The 27710-nt window shown below is 31.0% G+C and overlaps 1 long non-coding RNA gene across 4 annotated transcripts in view; it reads left to right on the forward strand.

Annotated features, from left to right (window-relative positions):
* LOC141535105 (uncharacterized) overlaps positions 1–27710 on the forward strand; it is a 232519-nt gene that overhangs the window by 5286 nt on the left and 199523 nt on the right. Inside the window, exon 1 of one of the 4 annotated variants that reach the window (XR_012480552.1) lies at positions 5146–5208. The exons of the other annotated variants lie outside the window; for them this stretch is intronic. This is a non-coding gene — a long non-coding RNA (uncharacterized LOC141535105). Of the gene's footprint in view, positions 1–5145; positions 5209–27710 lie in introns of those variants that run through there. 4 annotated transcript variants of the gene reach the window in all.

A 27710-nucleotide genomic window follows, 5' to 3' on the forward strand; every position in this document is an offset into this window, starting at 1 on the left:
CCATAATTTATATTATTTTTCATAAGACAGGATTGCAATAACTATAAACAAGCCGCAACTATACGTAAATGATGGTATAATAACTAACTGTTTTATCATCGGTTAAAATTTTCCTTCAGCTCGATCTACAGAGGGGATAATACTGCTCGCGGGAAAATTCAAAAAACAAAAAAATCGAATACACGAAATAATCGTCATATTCCATTATTGATTTAATTTCATCATATAAAATAAAATCAAAGAAAATATAAAACTTTGTTCGCTATTATTATTAAAAAATTATTAGAAATATTAGAAAAAAAAATAATTGCATGTTTTTATTATCATTAAATCGAACATAAAATTGCAGGCCTTAAGCGTGAAAACTATCATTCACGCATTTTTATTACTGTCTAAAATCAGAAAAATGAGAGAAAAAAAAGTACGCCATTACTTCAGAAAAAGAAATGAACGAACAAAAAAAAAAATTTTTTTCTTTCATTTTATTATTACATTTTTTGCATGCCTTAAGCGCAGAGCGCGCAGGTATGCTCTACTCTCGCCTAAAAATTTTTTTTTTTTTTTTAATGCACCCATCGGAAGCGGTAGAGCGCTCGAATCGCATTGAGTATATGTTATAAAATTTAAATGAATTTCAAGTCTTGAAAATTTAAATATAAATATAAGAAAAGAATTATGAATGTAGTTTTTAACATATTTATGTATATTATGAGCGCTTAAGGCATGCTCATTTGGATTTTCCAAACTTTTTTTTTTCAAGTATGTCAATAAAATCAAATAGAAATTTCGTTCAATAAAAATTGAAATGATTGACCCCACTTGTAAATAATTACCGAAAATTTAGAAAAAAATTATTTAATGGATAATTTATTAAAATTAAATTATTTCTCATTTAAATATAAAATATTTTGAATTTTTAAATTCAATTTTTTTTAATTCTACTGTTAAAAAAAATTTTTTTTATAGTTCGAAAAAATTCAAGACGACCAAAATGCTCTTAGCTTAACTTAACCTTTTTTCTGTTAATTTACAACATAACAATACAATTTATTAAAAAGTGAATGAATGAAATAATAAATAATAAATGTCGAAATAACAGTTGAGTAAAAAGACGAGTCACGCATCATCAGGTAAATGGTTTGTTACCCACCCACAGATTCGATTGTCGAGTGTTATATCACATGAGCACTGCACAGGGGCGTTAAAAGCTGCTGCATCTCGTCTCTTCTTACTCTTGCTCCATTCTATTCTATTCAATTGTTTAGTTTTTACGAATCGGTGGGTGCAAGCGTCTCTCCCGGTTATTGAGTAATTGGAACACGGCCTCAATACACATTACAATATTATTTCTCTGCCCCTAAATGGAAACACCAGCAAAGGAAGCTCAACACTCGTAGATACACTACCGGTAATTGATGAAATGTTTTTTTTTTTAAACAATATTTATGAATTTATATTTAATTTTTTTTTTTTATTTAGTCATAGCATTGTTTTAAAAGTCAGTCTCTTTACTCCTCTCGTTTGTATTTAATGCACCGTAGACTAACACACTCACAGTCTCTCTAAGATCCAAGAGTGTATGTATCCTATCCAGCAGTATTCACTTTCGCATTAGGCTTCATTGTCCTCCCACGAGGATTTATGCTAATCCGATTCCCTCAGTTGTCTGACTATGTCGGAAACAAACCAAGGAGTGTCGCCAGGATATTGCTAATAATTTGTCTTTTTCTCACACGAACTCTAAACTCTATTGACACCTGTATTTCCTTTTTTTTTCTAATTAACAAAAAAAAAATATTTTTTTAATTAAAATGTATAATTTTGGAGTTTTTATACTATAAATAGTTATTAATTGAGACCTATGACCGGGTGATTAGATAAAACCACAAGTAATTACTCAACGAAGAGATTTTTAACCTTTCAGAAAAATTTCTACCTTACGACACTTTGAATTAATCAATAGGTAGTGCCGAAATTAATTAAACCCATCCGACATATGACATCCGACCGTCTATTGTAAATCGAAATAAAGCAATTAAGAAAATGTTTGTCGAGATAAAAGTATAAAAGTTTTCTTGGTACATAAATAAAAAAAAAAAAAAAAAAAAAAAAAAAAAATATTTACTCTAAATGATTGTCCCTTTCTCACGACCCAAAAATTCTTAATAGGTCACTAGTCAGAAGACACTAATGACCGAAATGGTAATAAATATAAAAAAAAAATCTTCGAATATCAAACGATTACCGGTGAGCGTCGAAAAGGCTGAACACATAATAAACATTTCTATATATTTTCACTTTTTCCACGGCAAGGTTACTAAATATCATTAACATCATAAAATAGTATGTCCTAACATAACGACAGTGCTCCCAAGTTCACAGGGCGTATCATCCTTTCTCTTGTTCGTCTATAATTAGGCCGTTCTTATTCTGTTTGACTTTAATGTAATATTTCTAGATTTTTTTTAACATCATCTTTACTTTCATTTATGCTTACGCCTCTACCGCTCCCTCTGCTTTAACAAATATTTAAATATTTAAATAATAAATAATAAAGTTTCTCTTTATACTTTTGGTAACAGTAATAAATAAATAAATAAATATTTATATAAATAATGAGTGTGATATCGGGTTATCACTTTGTTAGTATTTCTTGATCTCAGCAAAGATGTCAATCATCGTACTTGATAGTTGAGGTTAACTTCTTAAAGATGAACTACTTACATAGAGAAGATTTATATCTGACACTCGGGTTTCGCGCAAGGGTAACTCAATTTGTAGTTACAAACGAGGATAATATGATAATTGGTTGCTCTTGCGCTGTTAAACTTTTAAAAGAGCTCGAAACGAGCCACCCACCTGTGCTCTGTCATTTATTAACGTCTGTCAATGATGATCCTTTTCAATGCATTACAAGCATCCACGATCCGAGTCAATCGTGTTTTGTATTTCCAACACGTCACTCTTGGGGTTCTTAACAACTACAATACACTCAAAATTTCGTTTTATTATGTAACAATTATTTTTTTAATTACTATAAAAATTATGGGCGGCTGCTCAATCAAATATTTAAATTATTATCGGAAAATATTTCAAGAATTTTTCGTCGGTATTTTAATTTTCTTAATTGAATTAAAAATATAATTATTTACCTTCAAATTTATTCTAATTATCGAACAAAATTTCTTAATTTTAAGTCATTTTAAAAGAAATTAAATTATTTATGAAAAATGAATAAAATAATAGTTTGATATAATTTAAATGATGAAAGGATTTCATAAATAATCTACCGATAAATAAATCATTCCACTTAATAGCTAATAGACTTAATTTGAGGCTCGAAAATAAAAAAAAAAAAAAAAATGATTGATGATAAAGAAGCAACCAGTTCAAAGCAAAATACGAATGTAATATGTGAGTCAAAATGTTATAATTACATGTCTATTGGACGTTCGATAATTTCCCGTCTCTTTGTTGAGTAAATACCTCTTTCCTTTCATCTCTCTCTCTCTCTCTCTCTGCGTCAGTTATTCTTGAATATTTTTTAAGTTCAGATGATTTTGGCCACCGCCAATTACAAGAGGTCTGACACCGACGGCGTCGCGATTGACGGGTTGATTGTTAAAAACAATCGATAGATCCATCGATCATGATCGAAGCCGTCAGAATTTTAGTTTTTTTTTTTCTTAATTAAAAAATGAAGGGAGAGATCAACAGGAAAGAGGGAACAAGAATTAAAGGTAGACACAATAGTGTAGCAGGTAGATAAAAACGTATTGCCTAACGAGGTTGTGATTATCAGAAGGAATAATGGCCAGACAAAAAATATAAATAATTATTGTAGAACTCGCGTATCCTCTAAAATTATTTATTTTTTCTTTTGTAGTCCAAATAAAATATAATACTGATATTTTTTTCCTCATTCTGAATGTCTATCAATCTTCATACCTAAATTATTATTATTATTATTATTAATTGTAATAAAAGATTTGAATAAAGAAACTTTTATTGTGAGTACAATGAAAAAGTTTGAGTGAAAATGGAATAAAACAGAAATCAGTTTAAGGATTTATGGCCGGTACGGAGGGAAATAATCGAGAGCTGACAAGGATCGATGTCGATCCTCGGCAATCGATAGGGGGTCACTGGTTTCATTAAACAAAAAGTATTTTAAAAAGCGGTAATTCTTTGCAAGTGATATTATAACACATAACACATAAGAGATAACATACGGCATTATGGTCTTTAGTCATGAGAGAGCTGAATTTAAAGCGAGCTATCGGGGCGTGGAGAACGTATATGAGGTACCAGACCAGATATATTATAAATGTAATGTGTATAACCCCTTATACGCGAGCTATCGAGACTGGACCACTGGCTGTGCACAATTAGGCCTCGGTGTGGAACGAATTCATCTTCGTTTAATACGTTTCAGACTTATGGACTTTACTGAGGTTAAGTATTAATGTATATGGGGTTCTCCAGAGATCGATTATCAATCATACCACCTTGGATTATTATTTGCAATCTCACTCGGGAATATTGTTTCCCTTTCATCATTTTTCCTCACATTCATATCTAGATATTTTATTTTATAATTGCCGTTTATTTCACTATCACTCTGCCGGTTATTTATCGCCCTCCTTTTATTAATTAAACAGATAAATGCAAATACTGATATTAAATGTTAAATATTATTTTCCGGATCAAAGTTTTTATATTTTTTTATTTAAACGCTTAAATTGTGATAACAAAAATTGTTTAGATCACTTATGTAAGCGCGTCTGACATTTAATCAAAGATTAGAGTCAAGATCTTTGACTCGTACAATGATAAATAAAATGATGACTTAAAATTTATTTAAAAAAAAATTAGTCTATTTTAGATATTTTAAATCTAATTATAAAGTTAAACATGACTGTCGATTATAAAAATTTAAAAAAGACTTTGCATAAAAAAAAGATGAAAATAAATATTTAAATTTTTGAAACAAGCTTTGAATAATAACAATGAATAATCGTAGAATTACTAGAAAGAATATTTTTTAATAAAAAAATAAATCTCTTAAAGCAAAGTCTTATCATCAACAAAGTCGTATATATACAAAGTGCATCACAATTAATTTATTCATCGACCCGTGTCGCTTTCGCTTCCACTGCACACAGTTAACTCACCCGTTAGATTTTAGTTTCACGACGTCAAGTGAATGTAAGTAAATATATTTGCGTAAGTAAACGAAACTCGCATCATTTAACTCGTCTATTGCTTCTATCTACGCTTACACACACGCATTCCTCTTGAGTTAAAAATTATCCTGTATAGTAAATCACAATAATATCCTAAAAACTAAATTTTAAAAAATATTTTAAAATAAAATTCACCGAGCAGAAGATATGTATATATAAATATTCCTGTAAAAATAATTTCTATTCATATTGTAAACACATAATTTATCGTTTACGTTGACTTAACTCACCTCTACACAATGCTAACACACAACACACAGACTCAACAGATGATCCTCCATAAACAGTAAACACCAGCATAAAAGTTAATACTACTAACTTGCTGTTCTGTTGAGCCAACAGAAAGAACAACCATTATTGCGAAAGTTTTAATAAACTAATCGACGCATCTTCACGTCATGTTAAACTTAAACTATTTCACAATATATATATATATATATATATATATATATATATATATATATATATATATATATATATATATTTGTACGTACCTTACACATGTCAAAGATCATATTTTACATATTTACGTAAATATTATTATATATATTTCTATTATTATTCATTTTTATTACCATTATCATTACTCATCTCTTCAATCAAATTTCTTCTATAATATACAATTAAATTGCTTATTAATTACACCAATAATTTATAAATTAACTTTTATTATATTATATTATATTATATTACATGGTTTGATTGACAATATCTATTAAAAATATATTACAAGCATTAGAAAGGCAATCTTTTGATTGAAATAATAATAATTAAAAATCGTGATCAAGAATAATAAAACCGGAAACTTATTCACTAAAAAGAGTTAATCGTAATAACAATTTAAGCGTTTCACCGACTGGAACAAAGCAAGAGCAATAATAAACGATAAAAACATTTAAAAAAAAAAAAAAATAAAAAAAATAAAAAAATATATAAACCGAGAGACCTAAAACTAATATCGAACGAAACCCGCAATTGTGGTCTCGCGGACTTGTCCTCGCTACTGTGGCCGCCCCTCGGAACCTCCTAAAAACCGGGAGCTCGGTCTCCCCTTCATCAACCCCAGAAAGGCTGCGCGGTGAGATCCACCGGGTTCGTAACCTCGCGGCACCTACTCGTGCCGACTCTCCTCGCGGAAGGCTCGCCAACAATTTCGCGATCGGCAGGACTAATTTTGAATGCCATTAGTTAGCACACACCGACTTTAGCTTCTGCATAAACTTCCAGACAGATAATCATAATCATAATCATAATCATAACCATAATAAATAAATTAAAGAAAAATAAAAACAAAGTAAGCCGAGAGATCTGAGATGATACGGAATTATTTTCTCCACCCTGTTTGCTCCTTTGTACTTTCTTCAGTCTCGCTCGAGGATCTCGCTCTCCATCCGACAGTTGTTTATTACTCGGAATCCCTTTTTTTTTATCTGGCTTCATGGCGTCTTTGTTTTATGCATTGTCTGATTGGCTCGGGCCTTTAATATACTTTTATTCCCCTCCTATTACGGCACAATTTTAGATTGCCAAGTTGGCTCCCGTTCAAGTTTACCCGCAGAACAACACGTTAAACCTTAAAAAGAGGATGAGGATGAGGATGAGTTTATATGCCACCGGCTGAGTAGCTACTGTACCAAAGTACATTCATCCTATAGGTACCTTCATCAGGTTTATTTCCAGCATTATCATCATAATCCTATCCAGACGCCGATACACGAGTGGCGCCACCCTGATCTGTAGATTGAATCGCCAAGAATAACACAAATAAAAGTACAAATATCTATTCTATTATCCAGATTCTGCACATCAGCCTTCAATACACATCAATCTTATCCAATTTGTTCCCTCTGGAACCTCCATATCATTATCGATAATAATAAATAATAACAAAAGTTTATTATCAATATTTCATCCTGATGAAATAAATTAATTTTTAAACTTTTACGCAGAAAAAAAAATTTCTTGACTGGAGAACAAAATTCTTGGCTCAACAAAATTTCCAGCTGGCCGGAGTAAAAATTTTTTTTGAAATTCTATTCTTGGTGGAAGTCATTTTTTCTTAATTCAAATTATCATAAATACTTGATACAATTTTTATATTTGTTCAAGATTTTTAGATACTTTAGGGAAGCAGCGCCACCTACTTCAGCTGAGAAAAAACTTTTCTCAACTTGAAAAAATTTTTCTCTTGAATATTTGATGTCCATTTTATATTATTTTAGCGTGCAATTATACATATTGAATGAAAAAAAAAAAATGATTCAATATTATTTGATCTTCCCATTTGTCATGTTAGTCAATAAAAATATTAATGAAAATTTAGTATCAAGATATTTAATTTTTTGGAGCAAGAAAAAAATTTTCTCAAGGCAAGAAAATTTACTTCTACCAAGAACAAAATTTTTTGGAGCAAGAGGCTGAATTTTCTCAAAACAAAAAGATTTTCTTGACTTAAATAAATTTTCTTGGATCAAGATACTTATTTCTTACAGCAAGAGAATTAATTTGTAGGAAGAAGTGAAATTTCTTGTGTCAAAAAAAATTTTTTTTTCGCTCAAGAAAATAATTAGGAAGAAAAATATTTTCTTGGCTCAAGTGAACTTTTTTTTCTGTGTACTATAAAATATTCTAATTGATGCGTTTAATTTTCTAAAAGCAAGAAAAATTTCTCGATTTGTTTTATTTTATTGAATACGACGTCCAGCAAGTATCACGTAGTTGTGCTTTGATGTCTACCGCAAAGCTTATGCACCGCGGATATGATGCATTATAATGCGTACCCGGTACCCGGATTTACTGACAGAGTACAGAGTACCTAACCCGCGAAAGAATTATCCCACGGGGTTCGCGGGGCTTTCGGGGATAAGCCATCAACCAGCAGCCTTCCGTCGATAATCAAGTGTACATACTGTACTATACAGTATGTACATACCGTAACTCGAATTATTGTTGTTATTTAGATTTAATGCGAGTGTTCGTTTGTACTACTGGGTAGTAACGCTAAACCGCAACGTCAATAATCCGGAGATTGTATGAATAGAAAGGCTACTGTCTTTCACGTGAAAGTTTTTTATCTTTGCTTTAAAATTAACAATAAATTTTATTTTTCTATTACCGCTAGAAAAAAAATCAACGCAACAAGTGCTGAGTACTTTTTTTTTTTTTTTTTATCATTTATTATTATTAGTATGTGTGAGATATAATATGGGACGTGGATATAAAAACGCGAACCGGCGAGTAACAAACAAAAGCGAAGAATAAGCTTCTGAGTTACGCGAATGATATTTTATTTTATAAAATTCAAGTTGTTTATTTTCATCGGGCCTTTTGTTACTTTTTTTTAATTTATTATTCTCCTGTGTATAGTATCTCCGATTCGAGCAGTGGCCGAGAGCTGAGGAGAGGGAGGAGGGAGATGTTACGTGGCCTGTAATTTACGCGGTCAAGCCCGCGGGATCTCATCGCGATTCCTTTATGTTAGTTACGAATAATACAACTTTTTCACTGGAATGATATTCTCGATTAAATTTTGCGAGACTTGCTTTAAATAATAATCAGATCATTAAATAGAATTGCCTTTTTTTTTTTTTTTTTTTTTGTTGCTTACTGTAGTTTGTTTCAATAAAACCGCTTACCAAGTGATATAATTCGTTTTCTGTGAGAGTAATTTGTAATTAATCAGTATCGAAGGTAGAAAATTAGTTGGCAGTGATTCAGTTTGAGTAAGAGTCTAGAGAAATTTAAAGCACGCCGCGCGTTATTTTTTTTAATTCCCACGCGCATGACTGACCAACAGTATACTTACGGAAGCAGCTTCTTATTTTTAATCCGATTGGCCGAGAGATTCTATTCGACCGGTGAACGTGTTTAGTAATTAGAAATTTAAGTGTTGGTCAATTTTCGTTTCTAGTGCTATTAACTCTGTAACTAAATAACACTGGCGCCTTTTGTGCTACAAATAATTAACATTCGGTTATTTAAGCTGTAAGCCGGCTTTGTATTTTTATTTAGGATCTTCATCTTCACTTTCCCAGTTTTATTGACCTCGCTCATTTATCATCACCAGTATTATTCAATTACAACATCATTGAGCGTGATAAATATTTTATTTTAAATCTTTTAAGTGAAACAGAATTGTAAATTAATTTTTTAAATATTTTATCTTAAAAAAAAAAAATTAACTCGACCGAATTTAAAAATTTAATTTTTCTCTTAAATCAAAGCTACAAAATAACTTACACCGGAATTTACCGACTCTGGAAGCTTGCAAGTCAATAAAAGGACAATAAATAATTTATTAACACCCCGAGTCGAAATTTAAATCGTAGATTTAACGCATTGAACGTTAAAATCGCCATTTAAACGTAATGGACGTTAAAAACGTATGTTGAACGTACCCAATGCATTATAAATATGAAAATAACCATTAATGGGTGAAAATAGTAATATTAAAACTACTCAAATAACTACGCATTTTTAATTTTCTTAGCGGGAAATTAAAAATTTTAATTCTTTTTTGTAAAAATCCACACGGATAAAAAATTTAACTTGACTCAAGATCAAGAATCTTGAACTAAGAACACCATTTTGAAGAAAATAACACTCTCAAGAAGAAAAATTGTTAAATCAAGAAAATTTTTTTTAACCAAGAATTATATCTTGACTAGAGAATTTTTCCTCTTGACTTAAGAAATTTTTTTTCTTCAAAATGGTGTTCTTGGTTCAAAATTCTTGCTCTTGAATCAAGTTAAATTTTTTATCAGTGCAGTGGTACAAAATTTTATAAAAAGTTATCATTTTATATAGAGATTTATGAGGCCATTTTTGGTATAAAATCGTATGAATGATATCTCATAAAATTATACATAATTTTGGAAACCATTCCGAGGGTAAAAAATTTCGAAAAAGCGTTTCCATAAAAAAAAATGGTAAATTTAAGTTAAGCAATGTAAAATCTTCCTAATAAAACTGAAAAAAAATTTTTTTTTGTCTATTTACGTTTCAAGCATGATGAATTATTTGAGTAGTTTTAATATTACTTATTTTCACCAATTATTGGTTTTCTTAATATGTATAATACGTTGGGTACGTTCAATATACGTTTTTAGCGTCCATTATGTTCAAATGACGATTTTAACGTTCAATACGTTGAATCTACGATTCAAATTTCGACTCGGGATCTGATGGATTAGATAACATTGTTCGGTAAAATATCAGCCGGTAGTCTTGTCCAATCGAATATTAATAAAATAAAATAAAATATGCATATAAAAGTTTAGAGTAGTATTGAGTTATTTAGCGAAAAGGATCGATGTGCATTTATTTGAATGAGGAAAAGAAAATAGACAATGGCGCGATAATTCCTGGAACTTTTCCCAAGTATTTACGAGCATATATATCGTACTGAAGAAGTTACAAGAAGCACGTTCTGCCGGCAGCCGTTCCTATATACTATATATAGCATGTATGGAGTACATAGACTACATACATTTCTGCATCACCAGTACTAGAGACTAAGACAGTATTCTGTTGGCTGTAAACTCTGCCCTGTGCAGAGAACAGATCTGTGACTATGTATGTATGTGGCTCACACACGAGCATTGCTCAGTGTCTTATCTACTTAACTTAACTTAACTTAACTTAACTTAACTTGTTGTATGTACCATCGCTTTCAATGTAGATTCAATGGGAATAATATTTTGTTGTATGAGATGTACACCAGAGGCGCGTCGTCTATGAAAATGCCTACCGTTGAATCGTGTTCTTGTTCTTGTTTTTGTTTTTTATTATTATCATCATTATTATTATTTAAGCCAGTCGCTGTTATTGTTGGGGAGATTTTTTACGAAGAACCCGATCCGAGAGAGAAAGGAGCCTTTAAATAAAGAGACAGAATCACACATTACTATCAGCATCAACCGATTCAACGGTATCCATTTCACCGGTACGGTGTATATATCAAATACTGTATAGGCACTATGTGCCGAGTAGAGGATCCCAGTGTCATATATAGATATATGTTATAGAGTAGAGCAGACTGGATAATATTAATGAAGGACGAAAAGGACTCGCCGGTGGTCTTGGGTTAAACGGACACCAAAAAGTAATGCGTTGACTTGATTAATTGTCGGTAGACCTCGACTGGACGAAAAATTTGTATTGTAGGGCAGCTTTTTTTATTTCTTTTTGGACTTTTTGTTCTTTGGTCAAACAAAGGACCGTAGCACGGGTCCATAGAAGAACAGTCGACAAAGAAGGTGAAAAGGGAGACAGGAGTGGCTGGCTTTCAACGTACGTGTCGCTCCGTGTAGACGAGTGGCAAGCGTGGGTTAGCCCACGGACAGAACCCATTACTTAGTGAGCTATTAAAAGATCTTTCTCGTGTATCAATATTGAGATTATTCATTCGGCTCATGTATTACTAGATATCCAAATTATTCTCAATCATTTTTTCGAGGTGATATAACAGCCATCATATATCTTACATATGACTCACTAATATTTTTGTTGTCTAGTTTTTTTCCTAATTGTTTTATTATTGCTACATATTTTTTAAATTCAAATTTTTTAAAAATAATAAAATTTTTAGTAGTTACTAGCAACCTTGCAGTTGCTATGTGACTGCCGTGGCTTGTGAATTATAAATAAATAAAATAATTTTGCTTTATTAAATAATGACTTTTGTTAAATTGCACTGTACTTTCTTAAATATTGACGTTTTAAAAGATATAAGCTCATCCCGATGTTACAATCATTAAGAGCTTTCATTTGAGTACCCACTTGCATTTTTGATATATTTTTCATTTATACATATATATAATATATATAAATATATGAAAAATTGATGTGGGTACTCAAATGAAAGGTCTTGATGAGTGTAGCATCGGGATGAGCTTATATCTTTAAAAATGTCAATAGTTCACAGGATACAAGGTCATTTCTTAATTGTGTATCTAGAGATAAAGCACTGTAATTGCTTAACTATCGATGTTTTTGAAGATATAAACTCATCCTGATGTTACAATCATTAAGAGCTTTCATTTGAGTACCCACATGCATTTTCATATATTTTTCATATATACATATATATATAAATATATGAAATATATGAAATATATGAAAAATTGATGTAGGTACTCAAATGAAAGCTCTTGATGAGCTCATATCTTTAAAATAGTCAATAGTTCAATAGATTAATTATTATGCCAATAGATAGATTAAAAAAAAATTAATTATTGAGAAGTATTAACATTTTTTCCTTAATAAATATTTATTAAAATTTTAAAAATAATTATTTATACTAAATAAATTTTTAAAAAATTCTTAACTAATAAATTTATTAAATATCAATAAAATAAACCTTCCAAAAAATGTTTAATAAATAATCCGCGTAATAGAAGCGATTTGTATCAAAGTTAGGGATTTTGTAAATTCAAGAATCGTGATCAGCGGTGGCTGGATAAGTCCGTCAGGGCTTCCGGTTGGCGCCAAGTCGGTATTTACAGCTCTGTCATTACCATGTGCTCGCCCGTGGCTTGCTCACGCACGATCGTACACACACAGCGACTGAAGTATTAGTAGAGTGCACTATCGCGATTCCACATGTGTGTAATGTATAATGTATAATATATATAGCTCACAAAGACAGCTAAAACAGAGATTACACGGACTGTATCTGTAGATAAATACCAGCGAGGCATGTATGTAATGCGTGAGCACGTGCACGCGCAACTAAACGCGTGGGAGTCGACGACGAGGTGTCTCGCTCTCCAGGATCCATTGTCCGACATAATAGCTCTGCACGCGCGAGAAAATTTACTTCCTGACCTCTATCCCTTGGAGCTTTCTCACCGAAAATATTTTCGCCCCGATACTTACGCAACTCAATGACTAATCCTCAACCTGCACTAATAATGATTATTATTATTATTATTATTATTATTATTATTATTATTATTATTATTATTATTATTATTATTATTATTATTATTATTATTATTATTATTATTATTATTATTATTATTATTATTATTATTATTATTATTATTATTATTATTATTATTATTATTATTATTATTATTATTATTATTATTATTATTATTATTATTATTATTATAATTGCTCATACATCTATATTTTTTAGAGCAATAAACAATAATAGAATAAAAAAGTAAAACATGAGATGTAATGACGAAGGCAAGTGAGTACTTACAAAGTAACTAAAGCAGCGATTTAAGTCTCCGCAATGCCCTCAGAAGTTGTTTCCACAGAACACTGGTTAATGCATGCTGTTAACTTGAAAGGAGAATAAAAGAGACGGACGAAATAAGTTAAGTAGTGAGTAGTAAGTAGTGACTGAGGGAAGTTAACTCTAACTGTGTAACTTAACTCAAGTCCGAGCAATAAGACTTTACTTCGCACGACTAGTCATAAAATTCCACTTGAGATCAACTCCAGTTTAATTTGTAGTTTGCGTTGCAAATTATTTGTAGGGTCTAATTCTAATTTAATATCACTTTTTTCTAACTGTGATCTATTTTTAAATACAAATTATTGCGATCAATCATCAGAGCAAACAATAATAATTTATAATACTTGATGATTAGGTTTTTTTATAAATGCAAAAAATGACCGAGTTAAGATTAATTTTTTGTGAGTATTAAATGAACAAATTCAATTATTATTTCCTAGTTGAGTACTCATATAAAGTTGAGATATAATAATAGTTCATTTATTATTTACAAGTTAGCTAACGTGACTTGTCCGTTAACTTATCGTTCCTGTGGATATCGTGCAACGCGTGGGCCACTTATTACATGTATATTATCGTAAAGTTTATCCCACGATAAATCGATATATCGGTTTTAAAAGTCTTTATCAACAAAATCCTTATAATCTTATAATCTCATCATTATCATCGCTATTATCATTATCATTATTATTACTATTACTATAAACAAGTAATAATTCAACCCTGGCCATTGTCACACGTCAATTCGATCATTAAGCAAATAAAATATAATTCGACAATAGACACGCAAACTTGTTATTGACATTATTTAGTTGTTTAAATAAAATAAAAGTGACGATTATTATTGCTCAAGACTTTCACAATGATCTTACAATTTTTAACGTCGATAAATATCAAAAAATCAAAACTAACAATAATAATCTCAATCTGTTTTTATTTATATTTAATGTAATACAATACATTATTAATTACATTAATATCTGTTCCCTACCAGAGTTGTCACAATATTTTTATTTATATTGCAACACAAAATTTTAATACACTAATAAAACAGATAATTTAACTCAGCCCAGTAAAAAAAAAAAAAAAAAAAAAAATATTTATTTATTCAGTAAGTTTAAATAAAAATTTTATTACTCATAAAAAAGTAGCTTCGATTGATTTTTATTAATTCTCTCGTGAATTATTAATTGTTATTATTAATTATTTTATTTTATTTCAAGCCAACTAATGTCGTAAATATTTTATTAATTATTGGGCAACATCTGAGAGCAAAAAAACCAAAAAAAAAAAAAAAAAAAAGAAATATCATCTGAAGAATTAAAAAAATTAGTAATCTAGATGTATAAATAATAATAAAGCATACATATATTTGTGTGTAAATATAAATATAAAGGTGGTGCGAGAAGATCATGAGGTGAAAGAGAGTGGGCGAATGTTGGCGAGTCCAATCAGGAATTCGGCCCGGATCTTAAACTCCTCGAGGGTCGAACAAGGAGAAAAGAGAAAGATAAAAATAAAAGACGAGTCACTAGCACTATTCCTGTATACTGTAGCGATGCTGCTCATCTCTGCTTCATATATATACATATATATATATATATATATATATATATATATATATATATATATATATATATATATATATATATATATATATATATATATATATGTATCTATAAAAGAGAGAAGACCATTCGAATGCGGGTCCACCCCTCTTAGCTCTCCACTTCTTAGCTCCACCGCTTTAGCTCAGCTTGGTACATAAACTCGGACGCGTAAAAGGTCACTCGAGGAAAGGCCTTCTCTCAACCGTTTTATTTTATATACTATACATACATATAGATATAAATGTATAGCCAATCGCTGTCAGCTGCCATTTCTGGCAAATAGAATCTCATTCAGCGTAGGGCAATGTTGCATCGGTCTGTCGCGACGAGAAATCGACTTTCCATGAAGTTTTATCGATACATACAAATACTTAAAGTCCTTAAATTTCTCTTAACGCGCTTTTTTAATCCGAAAATTAAACATCAACCCCTCGATCACGCTATCAGCGATTAAAATCTCGGAGATCATTTGCAGAAACGCGAACGAGCAGATAAAGTAAGTGCAGTCGCGCCCAGCCAGTCATTAATTCTCATGGCGAGGAAAGAACAATCGGTCGATTCGCGCGAGCGCGTAAGTTGGGCGTGTTTAAGAGCGACCGAGAGATGGCTCGATACATTTTCCTCCTCGAGAGAACGACATTAATCCACTATTTACATTCACACACAAGTGCAACAATGTTTAAGAGAACGGGAGAGTGATCTCGTTCGGGTGAGAATGCCGTGAGCGGTAGGTGCATGCATATCCTGTAATAATGGATAATATTATTATACATTCGATTTCTTTCACTGAGATTGAGACTCAGCTCTGTTATATTAAATTACTCTCAATACTATCTAGGAAAAAATAAAAATAATCTGTAATATTTAAATAGTAGCGTACGTGTTGTGTTGCGCAAATTCCTTCGCATCTCCTTATTATATATCCTTCTCCAGTACGGGATACTCACTTTATCATGTTTCACACAGGGTCATAATAAATAATACTATTATTATTATTATTATTATTATTATTATTATTATTACTATTGTTGTTTTTGTTCTTTAGTTTGTTTAATTGACGTGTAATACCTGTTCGACATTAATTGTTGTTATTATTAATTACTATTACTATAACAATAATTAATTATTAATAAATAAGTAACAAATAACAGTTAATAATAATAATAAATAAATAAATACAAGTAATTACAATAATTATAAATTGTTTTGAATAACTAAATATTCATATTATTCTGTTGGAATGATGCGCAGCATCTTTCATACATATTTTATTCAACGATTGATGATTCTCCGTGATCAATTAAATAATTACCTCATCTGGATACTGAATCATATCACAAATGTACATCTAGTAACCGTTTATTTGAATAACCTGTTTCCGGGTGACAAATTATTTTTAAAAAACCATTTTAAATCATTGTCTTCTTCTTCTTCTTCTTCTTCTTTCTCTTTTAATTACATCGAATAAATTCCACAATAATAATAATAATAATAATAATAATAATAATAATAATAATAATAATAATAATAATGACATATACCGGAAAAGTATATAGGAATGATTTTGCTTAAGTAGTACAGAGAATGATCGGATCGAAGTACGTCGCCTCTGACCCGATGGCAAACGACTGTACCGGTAAGAAGCGACGTCTGATTTATAGTCGATCGGTTCGCGGTGTAGTTGTGTGGCTGCAACCACGGATAGGACGCGCATAAGGCAACCAACGCTCAGCCGCATCTTCTTCCGCTCCGGCGTCAATGTTCCACCGATTAGAGATGGGGAAAGCTCGTTTTCCCCCTGAACTCACCTCCAAGACTCCACAGACGTTATATTAGCTTAAGCTCGTAAGAAAAATAATGTCTCTTCTTCACACACTTACAAACACAAACACACAAACACACACACACACACACACACACACACACACACACACACACACACACACACACACACACACACACACACACACACACACACACACACACACACACACACACACACACACACACACACACACACACACACATTCAATTCATCGTTTTATGCGTTTGCTTCCTTTATTTATATAAAAAAACATATTATATATATAAAACATGTTTATATGCGTATATCTATAAAATGTCCATTGAATTCTTCGGAGAGAATCTTTCTCTCAACAGAGAATCTCTAATATTTTCACCTGATGCTAAACGATCGCATATCTATCGAGCTGATCCTATTTCAATCCCAGTCGGTGATACATTAATTCTTTTTGCCATCACTGGTGACTTTCTGCTGCTGTTGACGGTGAGTTTACTCAACTTCAGAAGAAGAAGAAGAACAACAACAACAACTACAACAGTAACAACATATCAGAAAGGTTTACATTAATGTATGAGCAGGGCAATCGTAAAACTCGATGTCTACACAATTCTCGATTGGATATTTCCGCAACAACATCGACTAAAAAATTATATTATATATTCTGAATTCTGACATTACTTGTCAGATCCCAACTGACGCAGTGTTATTTTTTTTTTTCATTCATTCTATGATCAATGCGTCCTGGAATATTATTTTTCATTCTATATTTCTACCGTCAGATTTATATATTTATATTCGCAAGATCGCTCTGTTGGCTCTGTGTCAGTTGCGTGTTGCCGTCTGTCAATTCAGCTCTGGTATTTACTTTGTGTTATATGTGTTTCAACTCAAGTATTTGTATTTATATTTGTGTTTGTGTTTGTGTAATGCCAGATAAGTGTAGAGGAAAAAAAAAAAAGTAACGGATAGGATGCCATCGCACGCGCGAGAAGGCCACGGGTCGAGAGCTGAATCGGTAAATTAGATCTACGACAGATAGGGTGGCTTATAGAAAGGTTAAATCACGCCTTTCTCCATATATCTTCTTATATATTTATATATATATTAACTTCATTCACTTTTCATTTTAAAATTACGCGAAAATAAAAAAAAAAAATGTTTGAATTTATTTGAAAAAAATAATTTATAATAAAACAATATAAAGCTTGACATAATAAATAAAATTTACAATAAAAAATTTGCAAATCATTGTTTGTCGAAAGCCATTTAAAATAAATCAAACGAATACTCCGAGTGATTTATTATCATACTCAAGGTATAAATTATCATAATAATGTCACACAAACAAACAGGGCATATATATTCATGTATATTTATATGTATTTATGCGTTAGTATTATTAATTTAAATGCGTCTGACTCACGCGGAATTAATCTACTTACGATTCGACATTATTCTCTCACGAGCCGTTACTACTTAGAAAGTGCTCTACTCGGTCAGCTCGCGAGCACTGCATCACTAAATACAACACACAAATACAAATGCAAACATAAATACATCTACATAAACAGTGAGATAATGTAAGCAGCGATGAATCCGGATCACGCGTTTAGTTCCAATGAAATTTCCTCGGCATTTTCACCTTTACCAAAGGATAGAGATCCTCTGTCCTTTGCTCGAGCCTATACGTCTCCCTGGTGCACACCGCTCAGCTATTACGACGACATGACAACACAAACTCCAGCTTTAACTTTGTGAGACGAGGACTCGTGACTAATTACGCGGACAATGTGTAACACGCGCGGGCGTCCTTTCGCGGGCTCTCAGTCGTACTCGCTCGCACAAGTGAAATCAACATTTATGCACTTACACATTAGTACCTTATACCATTGAGAACAAATAAATGTCTCGTCTGGTGAAGCTGCTATATTTGAATGCTAAAATCCTACGATCACTCGTTAGCAAGGAATTTGCCCTCGGGATCATCCTCGCCATTTCAAATAGCTTCACGATTCCCCGTGATACACATCGGAATCTTGTGAATGCGTCTCTTGTGTATTTGGTCTCTTTCTATATATTTTCCAATAGATCCAACGGATAATCTCATCGAAAATATTCAATATATTTTTTTATTGTGTGTGTGTTACGTAAATTCAGTAATTCTCAGGCCTTGTTTTTATTTTACGTTTAATTGTACCTGATCAGATTTATGAGTCTTGTTTGTGAAATTAATAATGTGTAATGTTAAATTAAAACTCGATGAGCCGTGATAATTAAAAATAAAATGTTATTAGATATTAACAAGTTACAACGCTTGAAAAGTAATTATTTAATTGCACGAAAGAAAATAAATTTTTAGTTAATTATTTAAGTGGGTAATTTATTAAATAATTAATTGTTAATTACTTTAGTTTAGAAATTTTAAAATTTATTACAAAAGATAAAGAGTTGTTGAGGTTAATAAAACGTGTCCAAGGTCTACTGGTATATTTAGACCGAAAGATAAAAATAATAATAAATATTAAAATCCGATTATTTAAATATTAATAGCAGATGATAATCAGAATCAGGTTAATTAATGGGTGACAAAAATATAATTAATATTATATTTTAGGGGAGAGTTTAGTATTAAAGTGTAAAGTAAGAGTATCACTGAGGACAATTATTTTTAAAAATGTATTTATATTTGCGAATAGCCGAGTGGAATGTCGGATTAAACTCCTAATTGCCGAGTATTACCGGCAGTTACAGATATATACTCTGGGACATTACATGCGTGCAAGAGAATTGAGTGTGAGAGATGCGGTACGTAACGTCCGTGAGAGACCGAGCAGTAGGTTATAATGTGCATAAGAGAAGTGAGGAGTGTGTGACTTGTTGCAAACTCTTCTTCTTCTTCTTTCACTTCTTCTTTCTTGGATGCTGGTTCTTATTTCTTCCCCTTCTTGTTCTGAGGCAAAGGAGCATCGAACAAGTCACGTATGAGCATAAATGTATTGGTAACTATCGGGTTTGTGCGCGCGCTAATGTCTTCCGATGCATACGCATATTCTCCAAGACAGATAGAGGTATTGAATTTTATAAAAAGAGACAAACGGTTTACTATAAGACCATGGAGACCCTAGTCTTGCTTGCAACGACCTCTTCAAATTACCGGGCTCAAGAACTTTACCGGAAGATATTTATTCAAATAAATTTTTAATAAATCTTCCTTCTATCATTTAAAATAATTCTCTTTCTGGTTTTCTTACCAGTCTACAGATTAATAAAAGTAATCATTTCTTATTATTTATTTTTTTTCCTAAGCCTCGCAATTATTTGAAATGTTTATGAATTTTGAACCGTGGGATTAAAATAAATAACAATGACATTTAAGATAAAAATATTAAAAGATTAAGCAAAGGAACCGCGAGCGGAGGATCAATATTGAATAGAAATATATGGGTTTTGAAAGAAGATCCGAGCTGGCTAGAGTATAGATCGTCTCAGTTACAATTTGTGTTCGCACTTAAAAGAAACATTACCCATGCATTGGGACCGCGGGGCTAGTACCAGTCCCTTATACATACTGTATGTGTAGAGGCTGATCTTCAACGGCAACACTCTGCGTGTGTGGTCTTCTCGCGTAAGTCTGACCCGTCTAACCGACCGTATCTCGCCGTTTGTTACCGATTCGATTGTCGTCCAAACTCCAACTCAAACTTCTTCCTTTTTTTTCTTTTATTTTTATAGTATCTTACTCACTCACATTCGTATGATAGAGATCCATTTACCGAAACCAGCGCAGTCCTGACAAAAATCCGGGTTTAATTACGCCGTTAACTGGATAAGAATCAGACACTAGCTGAATATGAGAGACTTTGTCCTCGAACTCTACGCTCAGCTGTCTTTTCTCAACATGACGTTTCTTGATTAGTGATATACAACTATTTATTTATTCAACTAGTTAGACATTAAAAAAAAATTAATAATAGAAAAAAAATTTTAATTATTATTATTAAAATTTTTTCTCAAAATATTTATCGAATTAAAGTCACATAAAAATAATAACTAGCAACCTTACAGTCACTATGTGGCTGCCGTGACTTGTGAACTATGGATAAATAAAATTTTGCTTTATTAAATAATGACTTTTGTTAAATTGCATTGTGCTTTTTTAACTATTGACGTTTTCAAAAATATAAGCTCATCACGATGTTACACTCATCAAGAGCTTTCATTTGAGTACCCACATGCATTTTCATATATTTTTCATATATACATATATATAATATATACACTAATTACAAAAATTAAAGGATATCAAAAAAATTCGAAATTTTTGGGTGACTCAATGAGCTGTAACTCCGAGGAAAATGATCGCACAGCAAAAAAAAAAAAAAGCAATTTGTAGCTCCAAGTGTCTAGTTTTTAGATATGACCATGAAAATTTTTCATTATGTTCAGATCTGGAGAAATCCTAAGAAAACTACAAAAAAAAATTTTTCCAAATTTTTTCTCGGCTTAAAAAAAGGTCTACAGGCTTTAAAAAAATTTTTTCCATTGTTTTTCTCAAATGCTTTTAGTGAATTTAATGCCCTTCAATTTGACGTATTTAAAAAACCTGTACGATCATTTGCCGCGGAGTTATCGTCAGTCAAAGCAAAAAAGTACTTTTTCACTTTGACAATCAGTAACTCTGGAAATAATAACCGTATAGGAAATCGAAAGACGGTTTTAAAAACTACTCAATATTCTCTATAAGATACCGTGAATAGCTTTTGTAAAAAAAATTTTTTTTGAATTGATAACTTCAACTGGACAAACGACAAAAATTCGCATAATTAAGGATATTTGGATAACTTGGTATAACTTTGGATAAAATGAATGAACAAAAGATATCGTCGGTAATTTTTCAACCTCTGTTTCCCCTAAAATCCCTAAAAAATTCAAAGCGCTGCGATTTTATTTTTATAGTGCCCCGAAGCTTCAAATTCTTTGTTTTTGCAAAAATCACCATTATGGGCAATTTTTCGATTTTCATTTATTTCTTCAATGGAAAAAAATTTTTTTTCTCAAAAATCTTTATTTTTCCAATGAAAGAAATTAATTTTTCAAGAACTTTGAAAAAAAAAAAATGATTATATTTTATTATATGAATACACTGGCCCCAAAATTTTTGTTATTCTCTTAATAATATAGATAAAGCAGTTATAAATGCACTTGATCTCATTTTTTGCTTCTAGTTCGATCACAAATCAATGAGTCAAGGTCTTTGCTTATACAAATGTCATCTTTATTATTAATTGATAATTTTTTATTCAGTCATTGAGTCTTACATTAATCACTGAGTAAAAAAATTTGTCAAATGTCAGATATATAATTAATTCAATTGATTCAGTTATTAGTCTTGTATTTCTTTATCATTGGACTGTATTGAGACCAAAAAAAAGAAAAAAGATCAAAAGGATTATTATATATGTTACATAATTTTTATTTAATAGTACAGTGTAGAAACCGGATGAATGGTAGATCCTGAGTGGGTAGATCATTAAGGGTCACTCTTTTTATTTTTTTTTTCTTATTTTCTGGTGTTTAGTATGTACTCTACGGTAGAGTTTGTACCGAGTTAGAGTAGAGTATTGTATATGTCTGTATATGCTTTCATTGAAGCCCATGTCGGCTGACACGGGCGTAGGCAGATAATACCCTTGTAGTTCTCCTGGTTGATGCTTAGACAGTACGACTACGAGGACGTAACGCTCCGCTGGAACAAGGTAATTCCCGTTTTTTGGAGACACGCTGTTAAGTCTGCTCGTTGTGTTCCATCGGCTCCATACACACCTAACATACACGCTCCGTTGGCGAAGGACCACTCGCCCACTGACTATTATCAATCGAATTACACTGCTGTATTGTTACATTGTTCTACTACCATTTTTTACACCCGTCTGCATTTTATTTACCTGCTAAATAATTCTATTCTCACGGTACCACTTATTTTATTTCAATACTTGTTGCTATTATTACAGTATAAATCCGATGGATAAATTTATCTAAATTGTTTCCCAGATGTGTAATTGAAAAATCAACTTTTTTTTTTATCTTAATTATATTTATTTTTTATTTAAGGAGATCCACGCGAAGTACTTAAATTTTTTAAACTTCTTTAAAAATTGTAAATTTAATCTACACAGAAACAAAAATTTCTTGAACCAAGAAAATTTTTAGGAATACCGAAGTTATTTTGGAGCAAAAAGAAATTTTCTTGACTTAAAAAAATTTAAGTTCGTTCAAGAAATTTTAACTTTATTCAAGAATTTTTCAGTCTTCCTTAAAATTTTCTTTATTTAAGAAAATTTACACTTGACACAAGACTTTTTTTCTTTCTGTATACGTAGCCTAATAATTAATAAAATAATTAAAACAGTAGGTTTCCGGGATGTGTAATAAAATAATTAGGTTTAAAAATTGTAATTTTCACATGTACACTAATAAAAAAATTAATTTGACTTAAGAGCCAAAATTTTGAACCAAGAATACCATTTTGAAGAAAATGATTTTCTTGAGTCGAAAGAATAAATTCTTGAAACAAGATAATTTTCTCAGATCAAGAGTAATTTCTTAACTCAAGAATTCATTCTCTTGACTCAAGAAAATAATTTTCTTGAAAATGGTATTCTTGGTCCAAGAGTTTGGCTCTTGAGTAAAGTTCATTTTTTTTATCAATGTACACGGAAAGAACAAGATGACACTGGATACATCCCAGATTATACTCAGTGATATATGTGGGGAAAAAAATTTTTAGATAGTAGCTAGTATAATCCAGATTATGCTGGGTGATATTTGGATAGTACTAATTGTAATTTGGGTTATATTCAATGTAATCTGGATTATACTAGCTACTATCTTAAATTTTTTTACCCAGTATTATCTGGGATGATATCCAGTATCATCTTGTTCTTTCGGCGTAGGTAAATGGAGATTCCACCATAGTGCTATATTTTTTATTAGTCAATTAAATGTTAATAATTATTTAATGAGTGAATTTATCGGAAATTTCCTCAAAAATGTTATTAATTAATTTTAAAATGCATAACAAAAATATTTCTGAGTATTTTTTTTTATAGACATTTTTTACACTAGGAGAGTACTTGGATCTCTTTAATTGGAACATTTTTTTGATATGTAATATCATTTGTAAGTTTTGAGGGGAATTATTAATAAAATAAGCCCGAAGGTTGGGAACTCAGAGCAATAAATTCGCTGATAATCCTCATCGGGTGGATTATCAAAAAAGATGAGATGCAAATGGATTGAATATTTATATTTGTAATAAATATTATTATTTTATACGTTTTAGAGGTATTTTATTTTAGATATAAAGTCTACTTAGCGGAATAATTTATCTATTAATCAAAGCGTGTAGCGTAGATAGTGATAGTCTATCACCAATCTCGAACAATCTCAAAATATATACACATATATACTAAACCAGGCTCTAATTTCTTAGTCGCTAGCTGATGTAGCTGGTTTGCTTTTACACGCCAGTATTTTTAATTCGTATATTATATACATATAGAGATTTTTTTTTTAATTCTCAATTCTCGATTAAAAATATTACAAACCCGTTATAATAAGATACATCCCGATCGTTAATTATCGTTTTAGTCACCAATACATTACTCTCATTCTTAATTTTGTTAATCCCAATTTTAGTATATATGTTGTTTACCATTACCATTAAATATAATAATATTATTAATTTTATTAAATGATGGGTAACCCACTTGAAATCATTAATATGGAGATTTTTAAATATTTATAAATTTTAAAGAAAAAATAATAAATAAATAAATTAACTCGTGGTAAATTAAAATTTTAGCTTTAATTTTATTTCGATATACTGTGAGAAAAAAAATTAAATCGATAAATTAGTGTATTGATATATTTATTTGGTGAAAAAATAAAGAAATTTAGTATTCACACGAGTTGCGAGTGCGAATATGAGGAACTAAAAAATTTTTTTAAGACAAAATATATTTAGAATGAAAGAATATAAAAAATTTAAAAAAAAAAAAAAAAAAATTAAATGTGGGTTTCTCGAAATGGACGTGGGCTCTCACCATTTAATCGCGTCCGGGGATCGCGGGATTGTAAATCGCACGATCAACTTCAGGTCGTTAAGGTTCTTTCTCTAATCGTAAAACTAACGTTCTTAGTTTCGTTGAGAATACACTCATATATATTTATATGCGAAGATATAGATATACATTAACAATCCTGGGTTAGGTTATTTCGACGGGAATTTTTTTATGTCCAGAATTCCATTTGTATCACGATAAATTGCCCAGTTGCCAGTATAGTAGTGTGTACATCTTTAATTATTTTTATTTTATATACCAAATTATATTATTTGGTTATTTATTGGCGACAATCTCCCGATTACTTTATATATTTTATGCTTTTATCTATTCTAGACAACCCAGCGTCTATTTAATACATTTTTTATTGTTACCATGTCTTTATTACATACCCAATTTGTTTTTTTTTTTTTTTTTTTAATTTAATTTTATTATTTTTTTTTTTGCAAACTCACGAATTAAATCCTGTTTCTAGAATTTTAAATTTTACAACACCACTATTTATTAGTCTCATTATTTAAATTTTAAATCCATTAAGTTTCGATAATTATTAATTAATTATTTAAACTCGATATTCTTTAAGTAAAAATCAATTTTTATTTAACATTTTACACTACCTCTAATTTTTACTCCCCAAAAAAATCTGGAAAACGGTTGACCCTAAAGGCCATCCCTACAACTTCCCGTTAATTCCATATCTAAATGCTTAAAATTGCACTTATGACGTTTTTGAGCTCTCCGAGCTTAAAAGTCTGATAAAAGTTTAATAAAACATTATTTTTTGAAAGTTCAAATTGTCATAACTTTGGAATTAATCAAGAGATTTTTACGTGATTGACGGCAATCGATGTAGTTTTTCATGTTCTTTGAAATAATCGGCAACAAAAATTTTTTAGATTTATAATTTCGAAGTAATTCCAAAAAAACACTTGTTTCGGGTTTCTTTCCTTCACGATATCTCTCGAACGAATCAACCGATTTTTACCGGATTGGTGGCGATCGACGTGGCTTTTAAAGGTTAAGTGCTAATTAGTTTTTGAAGTTGATCGATTGAGCCGTTTAAAAGTTATTCCAAAAAAACCACTTTTGAAAAAAAATTTTTTCACAGTTTTTTTTAAATTTATCGAAATCTATCGGTCCGAATCGGTCTAAATTTTATTTAAAATATAAGTTTGGCCAGGCTCTTTCAAATGACGCCAGCCGCGATAAAATCGGTCAAACCTTTTATGAGAATTTGATTTTTGCAAAACGGGGTGAAACCAATAACTTCTTGATTTTTTTTGAAAATCTTAAATTTTCTTAGCGTGAAGTTAAAAAAATAAAACAATTATTCACCCTTATTTAACGAGTGACGAAAAGAGGGAGGTGAAAAATAATTTACTAACAATAAACCCCATAAAAAAATGAGTAATGACATTAAAAGATATCTTTTCCAAGAATGATCTCGGGCGATTCGTCGTGGCATTCTCCATGGACGTAAGGGCAAACCTCGCGACGAACATATAACGCAACAGAGAGTATAGAATATAAGTAAAGAGTCTTTGCCAATTATCCTTACCTACGGCGCGTGTAATGCGCGTTAACTCGGCCAGCTCTCTCGCTCGTGGACGAACCGGCATAAAGGCATCCCCCGAGTAAATTGTACCGTGCTCTTGTGCTATATACAATATCGTAACCCAGCTCAGAAGACATATCCGCGAGAGCAATAACACGAAACACAAGTGCATGCGGCTTATTAGCGAAGCTCCCCGCGTCGTCGGCGAATCAGTGACACAAAGCTCCGAGCTCCACAAAACTAACAATAAAAACAACTAAACAAACAATCTTGCACATATTATCTAGACTCACGCAAAACTAGAATCAACTATCAAGGGTAAATGCTCCTTCAGTCGCAACATGGTGATTTTAAAAGAGAAAAGGATCTATATAAGATACCGCTACTAGTTTTTGCTTCTCAACAAACGGCCTCAATATAACACGATCCTTTTAACTTTATTTCCCGGTTTTTAAAATATTTCTAATGAATAATTGCGTGCTCGTGAATTAATCTGTTGGATCTTGTATGTTTATTTATGATAATGATAAATGTCGAAAATATTTTATTCATGGGCCAAAAAACGTTTATCCTATTTCATTAGAACAAAACTCATTTAATTGAAGATAATAAGAAGAGCCTGAGGATTTATTTACTGCAATTTTTAACTTTGTTAATTTCTGATTATCCGTTGAGTAAAAAAAAAAAAAAATAATAATACAGAAAGCCTGATGGATGTGGATTGAGGACGCGGGTATTTTTTATTGAGAAATTAGTGCTGGTAGACGGTGAGACGGTGAGACGGAGGATAAACCGAGAGCAAGAGGACGATTTGGTGCTCCGTCACTGTCACTGGTGTATTAAATGAAACATTGGTGAGTAATAGTTGTTAGCTTCTGAGTAATTTTCCGTAGTAATGACTTTAAATTTATAGTAATAATAGTAATAGTAATAAAATTATTATTACAAAGGTGACCCACATTATTAGCATGGATTTTCTTCCGCATAAAGTACCTCGATTCACTCGATTCAATAATATATATTATAATCGAATTGAATAAAATTGAATAGAATGAGTTTATGGCCAGAAATATAGGTATATAAACGGTGTTGCACTGGAGGTATATAAATAGTGACAAATG

The sequence above is a fragment of the Cotesia typhae genome, unplaced genomic scaffold (assembly GCF_013202065.1).
Source record: "Cotesia typhae breed Kobodo isofemale line unplaced genomic scaffold, CoteBio_Ctyphae scaffold_13, whole genome shotgun sequence".
In the NCBI taxonomy this organism is placed as follows: Eukaryota; Metazoa; Arthropoda; class Insecta; order Hymenoptera; family Braconidae; genus Cotesia; species Cotesia typhae.